This window comes from Rhinopithecus roxellana, chromosome 13, assembly GCF_007565055.1.
Source record: "Rhinopithecus roxellana isolate Shanxi Qingling chromosome 13, ASM756505v1, whole genome shotgun sequence".
NCBI lineage: Eukaryota > Metazoa > Chordata > Mammalia > Primates > Cercopithecidae > Rhinopithecus > Rhinopithecus roxellana.
Genome location: NC_044561.1, coordinates 20594909 through 20608102, shown reverse-complemented (window position 1 = coordinate 20608102; position 13194 = coordinate 20594909). Strand labels below are relative to the sequence as shown.

The window sequence follows — 13194 nt, the reverse complement described above, 5'->3', positions numbered from 1 at the left end:
AAGTGCTGGGATTACAGGCGTGAGCCACCCCACCTGGCCTTGACTTCTTAATTTCAGAGTTTTAATATTCTGAGCAATCTTGTTCATTTATGTGACTTCGTATCATTTTAACAGTTCAAATGGACGAGTCATGTTTGCACAACTTTAGAGAAATTATCACAAAGGAACCAGGTCGATTAGATATTTTGTGAAGTTCAGATTGTTGCCTAGTGGTGACAAGAATTATTTGTTTTTGTTTTGTGTTTTTGAGACAGAGTCTCGCTCTGTGGCCCAGGTTGGAGTGCAGTGGTGCGATCTCCGCTCACTGAAACCTCCACATCTCATGTTCAAGTGATTGTCCTGCCTCAGCCTCCTGAATAGCTGGGATTACAGTTGCATGCCACCACGCCCATCTAATTTTTGTATTTTTAGTAGAGACGGGGTTTTGCCTTGTTCACCAGGCTGGTCTCTAACTCCTGACTTCAAGTGATCGGCCTGCCTTGGCCTCCCAAAGTGCTGGGATTACAGGTGCGAGCTAGTGTGCCTGGCCAATTCTTTGTTTTTCTACCATATTCTTCTTACCCTTTTTCTTAAAAGGACAGATCCCTTGATAGAAGCCAATTATGTGTACAAAACACCTTAAACTAAGTTCAAGCCTAGAGTGTCTGTGATCTTTTTAGTTTTGTAAAGTACCTGTTCCTGTAGTGGCAATGATTTACCCAAGAAGCCATCAGAAATGATGCTTGTTTGACTGAGGAAAAACTTAAATAAGCCTATCTGTGGGCTTTGGAAAGCTCTGTTCTGTACAATTCTGCAATTTCTGAAGGCATGCTAAGGCTTGACTGGGTTGGTTCTGTGCAATTAAACATTCTAAAATCTGTGGTTGATTAAATACTCCATGTTGCACCAATTTTTAAGAATCTTATTGTCATAGCATTATGACTGGTAGAGAAAGGTCTTGGGAGATCTAAGTGGCTTAAGTTGATTCTTAGGATATTTGTCATTATAAAATTACTGATTTTTCTTTTGCAGACTTCCTTATGAAACCTCCTAGTAGAAAAAGTTCTTGGGACAAACTTCATTTGGTAGGTTTGTTTCTCCCCTCCTGCCACCGCCCCGCCCGCAATACTCTCTCTGCTGTTTCGAGGCAAGGAAAAATTAATTTACAGGTTGATTTTTGAGGATCTGTTTGTCGATGTTCATGATTATTTAGATGAATTTTTCTGTGTTCACTTTAATGTCCTTACATGTGATGGTTTTTTTTCACTAGGACTCATACCAGGTCACTTTTTCTATATATAATTGCACTGTAATAGTGTACTGGAAAACTTGTATTTAAGTTGAGATTTTATGAGTTGCAGCACTAATCATTTGTCTAAAATAAAAAGTTGTCAATCTCCAGTTTTTGTTATTTATTTTATTTATTTTTATCTTTTTTTTTTTTTTTTTGAGACAGTCTTGCTGTGTTTCCCAGGCTGAAGTACAGTTAGGTGATTATAACTCACTGCAGCCCTGAACTCCTGGGCTACAGCAATCCTCCTGCCTCAGCCTCCCAGTTGCTGGGACTACAGGTGTGTGCCATCACGCCTGGCTAGTTTGGAAACTTTTTTTTGTAAAGACAGGAACTTGTTCTGTTGCCCAGGTTTTAAATTCAAACTTGCTTCTTGTTTTGAGTTTTCTTAAATTGGTATAAATCTATATGAAAAATAAGGCCTCTTATTACTAGAGTTAGTTCAGCAGTTCCCCCTTGTCTTCTTTTGCTTTTCAAGGTTTCAGTTATCCAACGTCCAAAAGTACTAAAATATCGAGAGAGAGCAAGAAAGAGAGACACCACACATTCATATAACTTTCATTACAGTGTATTGTTGCTTGTTCTATTTTGTTATTAGTTGTTAATCTCTCACTGTTTCTAATTTATAAATAAAACTTTATCATAGGTACATATATAGAGGAAAAACTATATATATAGTTTTCAGTACTACTTGTAGTTTCAGGAATCCACAGGGGGTCTTGGAACATATTCCCTGAGGATAAGGCAGGGGATTACTGTAGTGCAAATGTGAATTTTAATGAGAAAAACAAGTTCTGAAAAATTTGCGAGTTCTTTCTCCAGTATGGCTGCCAAACCTTGTCCCTTTTCATAGACCTTTGTGTGTCTCTTACTATGTAAATCTTTCACTGCCTCTTGTTTCTGCCACTTGTTTAATTTAGGGAACTATAGTACAGTTTTATTAGAAGACAAGTTATTGCCTTGGTTTTAAGTTCCTAAATCCAGATCATTTTCTTGTTCAGGAACTGTTGCCTTGCCAGTGCCTCTAGAACAAGGATCAAACTCCTTAGCATAACATTTCAGGTTCTTTACAGGTGGGCTTCAAACAGCTTGTCACCTGTTTTCAGTGTGTACCAAGTTCATCTTTTGTAGCCACACTGACCTACCTTCTGTCTCTCAAATACTCTCCAACGTGCTTTTTTGTCTTACTCTGCCGCCATGCCATTCCTGTTCCTCTAGTCTCAGTAGCTCAAAATTTGGCTGGTTCAGTTATTAAAAGCTTGAGTCTTCCAGAAAGTCTTCCTTAAGTGTCCAGCTCAGAATCTTTCTCTGCTTTTTGTATTACCATGGAATTAAATTTCTATATCTTTTAACATACTCTATCTTACTAGTTATATTTGTCTGTCATCCCCACAGGATTGGGAATGCCCTTGAAGGCAAGAACTGTATTCATATTTAAACTGTCAGTTCACAGAAACACTCCTAAAGTCCTGGGATACCAGTGCCTTCTCAGTGTAAATTTTTCTTGACTAGGGTTTTTGTTTTGATAAGAATAGGGGAGGAGAATAGATTGTTTTTAGTAGAGATTGGTCAGCATAATCTTGTTGGTTTAGGTTACTGTTTTTTCCCCACTTTTCTGTATAGTGAAGGATCATAGGGTATATGTAATCTGTGCCCTTGTAGTCCAAATTGCTCAGTATATTATTTGAGGTATTCTTTTTTGCAAGTATAAGTTTTAGTTTTTGAGTAAGGAATTGAGTAATTTTTCTTTAACAGGTGCCTGAAAGATGAGATTCCACGTTCAATAGGAAGATTAAATGTTGCTTTGTTTCTGTAAAGATTTCTGAGAAGTCATATCATGGGGCGGTACTGATGATGGAGCTGAGAGAAGCATGCAGGTTCCAGTTGTCAAATTCTCATATATTAAGAAAAGAAAGATTATTTTACCTTGAGGCTTGGAATAGGAATCTTAATCTTCATTTAGCCTAGGGGGTGGGGGAGTGTTGCAGATTAGATCTGTAGAGAAGGAAATGTCATCCTTTTTAATTAATTAATTAATTTATTTTGAGACAGTCTCATTCTGTCGCCCAGACTGGAGTGTGGTGGTGCGATCTTGGCTCACTGCAACCTCCAGCTGCTGGGTTCAAGCAGTTCTCCTGCCTCAGCCTCCTGAGTAGCTGGGACTACAGGCATGCTCTACTACTCCTGGCTAATTTTTGTGTTTTTAGTAGAGATGGGGTTTCACCATGTTGGCCAGGCTGGTCTCGAACTCCTGATCTCCAGTGATCCACCTGCCTCAGACTCCCAAAGTGCTGGGATTACAGGCGTGTGCCACTGTGCCGACCAGAAATGTAATAACATAGTACTTGGCTCAGTAGCATTTAATATTTGTATTGCCATAATGTAAATTTGTAAAAGTGTTGTTATTATTATTTTTTTTTTTTGACACAGGGCTGACTCTCTTGCCCATGTTGGAATGCAGTGGTGTGATCATGGGTCACTGCAGCCTTGATCTCCTGGGCTCAAGTGATCCTCCCACCTCAGCCTCCTGAGTAAATGGGACTACGGGCATGTCCCACCTTGCTGGGCTAATTAGTTTTTATTTTTCTGTTTGTGGAGACGGGGGTCTCATTATGTTGCTCAGGCTGGTCTTGAACTCCTGGGCTCAAGTGATCCTCCCACCTTAACCTCCCATAGTGTTGGTCTTACTGGCGTAAGCCACTGCCCCAGCCACATTCTTATCTGAAGAAGCAAGATCTAGGTTTGAAGAGAAAGATGTGAATGTATTTAATTTTGATGCCAGGAAACATACTGTTTAATTAATATGTGCCCCAGATTAAAGGAGACTAAAGAGATATAAAAATAGCTTCAATATATGATCCCAGACTAGATCCTTTACCAAAGCGGGGAATATTGCTGTGAAGGATAAAGGATATGATTGGATTCATTGACAAAATTGGAATAGATATGGTAGGTTATTATAGCACTTAAATTTTCTGAAATTGAAACTAGAACTGTGGTTATATAAGAGATTATCTTTCTTAGGAAATGCATACTGAAAGTGTAAGAGTTAGAGATATTTGTATGCAAACCTCTTTTTAAATGGTTCAAAAACAGTGTGCATGTGCATATGCGTGAACAAAAAGAAGACAGCGTTGGAAACTGTCCTATCCAAATTATCTGTAATGAAACATTTAATGAAGTACAGTCTTTATATAACCATGTGTTGTCATATGTATGAATACATGTACATACTAACTTAAAAAGTGCTTATTACATGCCAGTAACTATTCTAAGCATGTTATATGCATTAATATCTTAATTCTCACAACTCTTTGATGCAATGATTGTTCTCTTTGTTTTCTTGATGAAGAAACTGAGACTCAGAGAGGTAGTATGATTTGCTGTCAAGGTCATAGTTAGCATATGGCAGCCCTGAGAGCCATTGCTTTACATTCCTGATTGTTTTTCTTGAGGTTATTGCCTTAACACTCCGAGTTTAAATGAAAATCTTTCATTAAAACTTATTTTGAGTTTTGAGTTTTCTGTTTAAAAGCTTTTTTAAAAGTTTTCTGTAGAAAAATTTGTTATCCTAATTGCAAATGTTTTAAAAGTTTAAAAACTGAAAGTCGCTGCTCCCAATCTCTTCCCTAGAGGGGTAAATTGTTAACAACCATTATATGATTTTTTTGTATGTGTATAAACATACTTCGGAATTAATACAGACAATGCTTAGGCATATTTTTATTTTAACTTCTAAAATTACAGAACACTGAAAACGTATGGCAAGTTGATAAATATGTGTTGGTGTTTTTTTTTTTTTAAATAGAAAAGTATGTATGTACAGTCTTTGGCAATAATCCCTCTGCATCCCCTCCCCCAAATTTATATGCTTTTACCTAGTATATTTTTAAGAATAATTAGGGCTACATAAATAGTGACTTGTGCATACATATGGATAAGGGTGGTTATGGTGGCTTTTTTGGTGGTAATAGAAAAATGGAAACAACCTGAATGTCTCACTAATTGATGGATGGTTAAGTTATGATACATTGGGGTATAATGGAATACCAAACTGCCATATGTATATACTGACATAGGAGAGATCTGTTATATTAATTGAAGAATATATACTGAAGAAACTACAGTATGGCTTCCCCACCCCACCCATTTTGGGGGGTAGATAATGTGTGTCTTTGTACACTCATTTGCCACATAATGACGTTTTGGTTAGCAACAGACCCAAGATACAGTGGTAGTCCCAACAGGCCCAAGATACAGTGGTAGAGATTAAAATGGAGTTGAAAAATAACTATCACCTAATGGAGTTGTAGTTGTCATAATGTCTTAGTACAATTGCTTTATTTTCTTTATAAATTTAGTGTAGCCTAGTTGTACAGTGTTTATAAAGTCTATAGCAGCATACAGTAATGTCCTAGGCCTTCACACATTCACTCACCACTTGCTGACATACCCAGAGCAACTGCCAGTCCTACAAGCACCATTCATGGTAAGCGTTGTCCTATACATGTGTACCATTTTAATCTTTTGTATCATTTTTACTGTATCTTCTCTGCTTATGTATATTTAGATATACAAATAGGCAGCACTGTGTTACAGTTGCCTGTAGTATTCAGTACAGTAACATGCTGTGCAGGTTTGTAGCCTAGGAACAACAGGCTATATACCATATAGCCTAGGTGTGTAGTAGACTGTCCCATCTAGGTTTGTATAAATACCTCTGTGATGTTTGCACAACAGCTAAATCTACTAATGAGGCATTTCTCAGAACATGTCTCCATCTTAGTTAAGCGAAGCTTGACTGTATGTGCATAAACTGTCTGGAGAGACTTATGAAATAGTTAACAGTTGCTTTACTTACATTTAGAGGAATTAAAGGGCAGTAAGGAGTGAAAAGCGAACTTCTGCTTACCAATCTTTTTTTTTTTTTTTTTAAATAAGTTTAACTGAGATATGTTAATATAAAATTAACATACTATACAGTTCACCCATTTAAAGTGTACAGTTCAGTGGCTCAGTATATTCACGAAGTTGTGTAGCCATCACCACAGTCCATTTTAGGACCTTTTTCAGGTCAGGTGTGGTGGCTAATGACTGTAATTCCAGCATTTTGGGAGGCCAAGGCAAGAGGATTGTTTGAGATTGAGAGTTCGAGACCAGCCTGGACAACATGGTGTGAGACTTCCCCTTTCCCCGACAAAAATAAAAGTAAATTAGCCAGGTGTGGTGGCTTGCACCTGTGGTCCTGGCTACTCTGGAGGCTGAGGCAGGAAGATCGCTAGAGCCCAGGAGTTCGAGGCTGCTGTAAACCGTGATCCTGTGATTACAGCACTGCAACTCTAGCCTGGGCAACAGAGCAAGACCTTGTCTCCAAAACAAAACAAAACTTCATGTTCCATAGCTCTCTCCCCTCAATCTCCCCCAGCTCCTGGCCCCCACTAATATACTTTCTAAGATTTTCCTGTTCTGGACATTTCATATAAATGATATCATACAATATGTGGTCTTCTGTGACTGGCTTTATCATTTAGCATAATGTTTTCAAGGTTCATCCACGTTGAAGCATGTATCAGTACTTCATTCCTTTCTCTTTTTTTCTTTTTTTTTTTTTTTTTTTTGAGACAGGGTCTCGCTCTGTTGCCTAGGCTTCTGGTGTCCAGTGGCATGAAGATCTGGGCTCACTGAAACCTCGGCACTGCATCCTGGGCTCAAGTGATCCTCACACTTCAGCCTCCCGAGTGGCTGGAACCACAGGCACATGCCAGCACGTGCAGCTAGTTTTTGTATTTTTTATCTTTTTAAATTTTATTATTATTTTATAGAGTTGGGGTTTTGCCATGTTGCCCGGGCTGGTCCTGAACTCCTGGCCTTGAGTGATCCACCTGCCTGGACCTCCCAAAGTGCTGGGATTACAGGTGTGAGCCACCATTTACGATACCTGGCTCAATTTTTGTGTTTTTTGTAGAGATGGGGTTTCACTATATTGCCCAGGCTGGTCTCAAACACCTGGGTAAAAGTAGTGTGCTGACTACATCTTTTCAAAGTGTTGGGATTATAGGCATGAGCCACTGTGTCTGGCCACTTAATTACTTTTTTTTTTTTGAGACAGAGTCTCGCTCTGTCGCCGGGCTGGAGTGCAGTGGCGCGATTTCTGCTCACTACAGCCTGTGCCTCCTGGGTTCAAGCGATTCTCCTGCCTCAGCCTGCCGAGTAGCTGGGACTATATGTGTGCACCACCACACCCAGCTAATTTTTGTACTTTTAGTAGAGATGGGGTTTTGCCATGTTGGCCAAGGATGGTCTCGATCTTTTGACCTCGTGATCCACCCTCTTCAGCCTCCCAAAATGCTGGGGTTACAGGTGTGAGCCACCATGCCTAGCCTACTTAATTCCTTTCTATGGTCAAATAATTTTACATTGTTTAGATATGCCACATTTTGTTTATTCATCCATCTGTTGATGGACATTTGGTTTCAGTGAGCCAAGATCTTCACGCCACTGCACACCAGCAACCTGTGTGACAAAGAGTGAGACCCTGTCTCAAAAAAGAAAAAGAGGAAATGAAGTACTAATACTTGCTTCAAAATAGCCCATCCCACCTTTGGGCTATTTTGAATAAATCTACTATAAACATGTATTTACAAGATTTTACATGGACATATGTTTTCGTTTTCTTGGATATATACCTAGGAGTAAAATTGTTGAGTCAAACGGTAACTCTGTGTTTAATTGAGCAACTCTCAGGCTATTTTTCAAAGAGGCTGCACTATTTTACATTCTCGCCAGCAGTGTATGATATTACTTGTTTGCTTTTTACACCTGTATCTTAAAAATTCACTGAGCGCATGCATTATTAGTGTAACTAAAAAGTTAAGTATTACACTGCTTATCAGACTAATTAACAGTAATGACTCGATTTCTTCCTTTTGTGCTGTTGGTATAACTACCACTGTGGGGTTTACATTTTGCAAGTCAGGTGCTGTAATGAACCCTGAATATTGGTCACATCTGCTATTTGTAGTGTTTTTTTGTTTGTTGTTTTACATAATACCCAGACTGGTCTAATGCTCTTTCTAGTTTTAAAAGGAACCTTTAGCAAGTACTTAATTCTGAGTGGTTGCACGGTTTCCTGTGATCTCGGCTTTTTCTTATGGATTTGAAATTCCTATAGCAATTTTAACTTTTCTCAGATACTTAAAGCACCTCCTCTTACTTTCAGCTATTTTAACTATTTTCTTATCTCCTCTGGACTGTAAATTCTTTAATCTCCCTTTGCTGCCACATCCAGGCCTCTACCTAAACCTATACACCAGGATATCTTTCACATACTTAGGCTTTTATCTATACTGCCTCCATTCTAAATCAAGCCACTAGTCTCTTACTTTAATTGTCTCCTGGTTCTCTTCTTCATTCTTTTTCTCTTTTAATCCATTCACCCCACATCAACCAGGGTGATCTTAAAATCAAATCATGTCACTCTGCTATTTAAAACCTGTCAGTGGCTCCCTGTTGTATTTGGACTGTATTTTAAACTTACTACTATTCACGTGATCTTTTCCTTGTACATTTCTCCAGCTTCAAGTTGTGCCACTCTTCTTTCTGATTCAGTACAGTTTAGCTACAATGGTTTCCTTCTCTTAGTTCTTCAAAATTATCAAGGTCTTTCCTGTCCGAGGAACACATGCAGTTCTGTATGTTAGAAGCTGGCCTTGCCCCACAGAGTAGTCTTTTCTGATCACTTTATCTGAATTAGGTCTTTGGTACCCCCAAACCCCAGTCCCTGTCTCAGCATCCCATTTGTTTATCACATTTAGCACAATTTGTAATCATTACCATCTTTTTCTGTCTTCTGCAGTGGTATATAAGTCGAATTAATGCAGAGCTAACAGTGTCATACTGTCTAACACATAGTAGATTATTGGTGAATTTTGACTGACTGAAGGGCAGAACATCATTTTACAGAGTCTATTTGTTATAGAAATGGAAGGCCTTATTTCTGGGTGAAGACTTTGTTTAAATTGAGACTTTTAATGCCAAGTGGCAAATCTCTGTCTTGGTATTTCTGTACTCATTAAAAAATTAGAGTAGGCCAGGTGTGGTGGCTCACGCCCTTTCGGAGGCCAATGCAGGCAGATCACTTGAGGCCAGAAATTCAAGACCAGCCTGGCCAACATGGAGAAACCCTGTCTCTACTAAAAATACAAAAATTAGCCGGGCATGGTGGCACATGCGTGTAATCCCAGCTACTTGAGAGGCTGACACCCCAGAATCACTTGAACCCGGGAGGCAGAGGTTGCAGTGAGCTGAGATCGCACCACTACACTCCAGCCTGAGTGGTAGACGAGACTCTGTCTCAAAAACAAAGCGAAACAAATTAGATTTGACTGGGAAGATAGCTTATGTATGTATATAGATAATGTGACTGCAGATTGAGAGTTTATTTTGTAATTGAAATTTGATTTCTAGTTCAGTGTCACTGCAGATGAGTACATTTTAGTTGGGACATCTGGGATGCTTGTGAGTTTTTCTCTGAAAAACTGAAGGACATAGCAGTGCATGTTGATAGGCTTACTGTATAAACAGTGGTTTTATGACAGCTTAAGCTCTGACTCTTTAATTCTTCAATAACTGGAGGTTTTAAGGTAGAAGAATTGCCATTGTGGTTAAAAAAAAACTTTATTATGTGAAAATTTCAAATATATTAAAGTAGAGAAAATCGTTTAATAAATCTCCATTAACTTATCTCACTGGTCTTCGAAAGTTACCAAGTCATGACCCATCTTGTTTCAGAGGTACTCCTACTCATTCTGCCTACTCCTTGGTATATAACTTTATGTATTTTATAGTTAAAAGATAAATTATTTTTAAAAACCCATCACCACACACAAAAACCTATAACCATAGTAACATTGTCAATCATATAGAAAATTAATAACTCCTTAATATCATCAGATATTTAGTATGTGGTCAGATTTCCCTAATAGATATCTCAACTTATACTTTGAATAAGGATCCAAATAAGATCTATATATTGCAGTTGGTTGACGTGGTCACTTATGTCTCTTAATTCTGTAGCTTTTCCTTCTATGTTGACCTTTTGTTTTGCTGTTTACTTAAAGAATAGGGGTTATTTTCCTGTAGTTTTCCATAGACTAGATTATTATTTGCATTTTATATTTCATTAGCAGTTGTAAAATAATACTACCAAATTCTGTCTTCTTTGTATATTAGGTAGAATTCTTCCCTCATCAACTACTTGATTCTATACTAGCTCATTTTGTGTAAGAAAGGCAGGATAAATACTTGATTCTTTTCCCTTACTTGCTAGCTTTCAAAAATAAAGGTTAGTTCCTTAACATCTTCCACTGGTGACTTGTAGGGGAGTGTGTGTATGTGTGTCTGTCTGTGTGTGTGTTTGTGAGAGAGAATATTTCTTCATGAACTCATATTTAAACATACTGAAACCCAATCCATTGCATTTAACCATTTTTGCTTAAATTGTTTCCTTTTTAGCTAGTGAGTCTCCAGATTGACTCCCAATTATTTTTTGACTTACCCTCAGTAGTCTTTTATGTTTCTTACTTTCCAGTTTAATATGATGTTTCAGAATCAAATTGTACATTTTCTGTTCTAGACCTGGAATTGGCTATGTTTTTTTTCAGATGCCCCATCTCCTTTTGAAGTGGGAATTAGTCTTTAGGGACCATAGTCTAGGGGCTTAGAATGCTCATTGCTGCTGGGTTGATACTGTAACTTTTTTGCAGCGTGTTTTTTTTTTTTTTTTAATTTTATGAAGAGTTTGATTATATTGTTACTCTTCACCTTGGGTGTGTGTGTGTGTACGTACGTACGTGCGCACGTGTGCACACACGCATGTGTTTTTTAGAGACATGGTCTTGCTCTGTCACTCAGGCTGGAATGCAGTAGCATAATCATAGTTCACTGCAGCCTTGAACTCCTGGGCTCAAGGGATCCTCCCACATCAGCCTCCCAGGTAGCTAGGACGACATGTGTGTACAACTACCTAATTTTTTTTTTATTTTTTCAGTAGAGACAGCCTTGCTATGTTGCCCAGACTAGCCTTGAACTCTTGGGCTCAAGCTGTCTTCCTGTCCTGGCCTCCCAAAGTGCTACGATTATAAGAGTGAGCCACTGCACATGGCCTCTGTAGTTTTTTTTTTTTTTTTTTTTTCACTATAAGTCACATCACATAAAATCCACCCTTTTAAAGTATACAATTCAGTGATTTTTAATATAGTCATAATGTTGTAGAACCATTACCATTACCTAATTCCAACATTTCATCGTCCTGTTACAAAGGTACCTTGTACCCATTAGCAGCCACTCCCTATTCTTCCCTCAACCTAGCTCCTGGCAACCACTAATCTATTTTCTGTCTTTGTGGATTTACCTTTTCTGGACATCTCATAAAAATGGAATCAAACAATATATGGCCTTTTGTGCCCAAGGTTCTTTCACTTACCATGTTTTCATCCATGTTGTATCATGTATCAGTATTTTATTCCATTTTATTGCTGGATAACTCCATTGTGTATACATTTTGTGTGTGTGTGTGTGTGTGTATTTTTTGTTTATCCATTCACATTGTGTTTGTCCATTCATTGATTGATGCATATTTGGATTGTTTGCACTTTTGGCCATCATGAATAATGCTGTTGTGAACATTTGTGTACAAGTATTTATGTGGACATACATTTTCAGTTCTCTTAGGTATATACCCAGGAGTGGAACTGATGGGACATATGATGACTCTGCAACTTTTTTGGGAACTGCCAAACTTTTCCTCAGAGGTTGTACCACTTTACATTCCTGCCAGCAGCATATGGGGGTTTCACCTTCACATTCCACCTACATCTGACAGTAGTGTCTTCCTCACTGGAGTTATATTTTGTTATTTAATAGTTTTGCAAAATGCATTAAATTTACTTCCATTTAAATTGTTTAAGGTACAGCAGTTTGAGTGTATCTATGATGCTATCTTTAGAAATTTTATTCTAGGCCGGGCGCGGTGGCTCAAGCCTGTAATCCCAGCACTTTGGGAGGCCGAGACGGGCGGAGCACGAGGTCAGGAGATCGAGACCATCCTGGCTAACATGGTGAAACCCCGTCTCTAATAAAAATTACAAAAAACTAGCCGGGCGAGGTGGCGGGCACCTGTAGTCCCAGCTACTCCGGAGGCTGAGGCAGGAGGATGGCGTAAACCCGGGAGGCGGAGCTTGCAGTGAGCTGAGATCCGGCCACTGCACTCCAGCCTGGGTGACAGCGCGAGACTCCGTCTAAAAAAAAAAAAAAAAAAGAAATTTTATTCTAAAACAAATACCTTTTATAAAATATTAGGACAGTTTTTTAAAAATAATTCAGTGTGTTTCTTTTTTGAAAAGGTTCTTTATAACAGTATCTAGTTCTTTTAATAAGGTCATACCCTCAAATTTTCTTTGCCTTTGCCCTTCTCATTTTTAATTAATTCCAACAAGTGCCTTTTTGCACATCTTTACCTATCTAAAATAGCACTTCTGTTACACCATCACCAAACCCTGCTTTATTTTCTTTCCAGCAGTTGCCTGCTGCCTAACATTAGTTATCTGTTTCTAATGAGAAAAACCAAAAATAAAATTAAGTTCCATGAATTTTTGTTGACAATGGTCTCCCCAAAGTCTACAACAGTGCATGGAGTGTAGTAAATATTGAATAATACTGAATACATATTTATTGAAAAGAATGAATAAATAAGATGATTTTACATTAATTTCAGTTCTTGAGCTAGGCCAAATCACAAAAGTTTGGCTTGGTTTGAAGAGGGGTAAGAATGATGACTCCAACTTGGTTTGTTACTGAACCATAAGGTTCTTCCTCATCCTTCCAGCCTCTAAAAAATGGCGTACCCAAAACCCCTGTCCTTAGTC

General features: G+C 38.4%; 1 protein-coding gene across 6 annotated transcripts in view; it reads left to right on the top strand.

The window, feature by feature from the left end:
* Positions 1-13194, top strand: part of MTMR3 (myotubularin related protein 3) — a 143405-nt gene that overhangs the window by 68307 nt on the left and 61904 nt on the right. For 2 of the 6 annotated variants that reach the window (XM_030914144.1, XM_030914146.1), the window contains exon 2: positions 1012-1064. The exons of the other annotated variants lie outside the window; for them this stretch is intronic. The gene's annotated coding sequence lies outside the window, so the exon portion shown is untranslated. The remainder of the gene's footprint in view (positions 1-1011; positions 1065-13194) is intronic. 6 annotated transcript variants of the gene reach the window in all.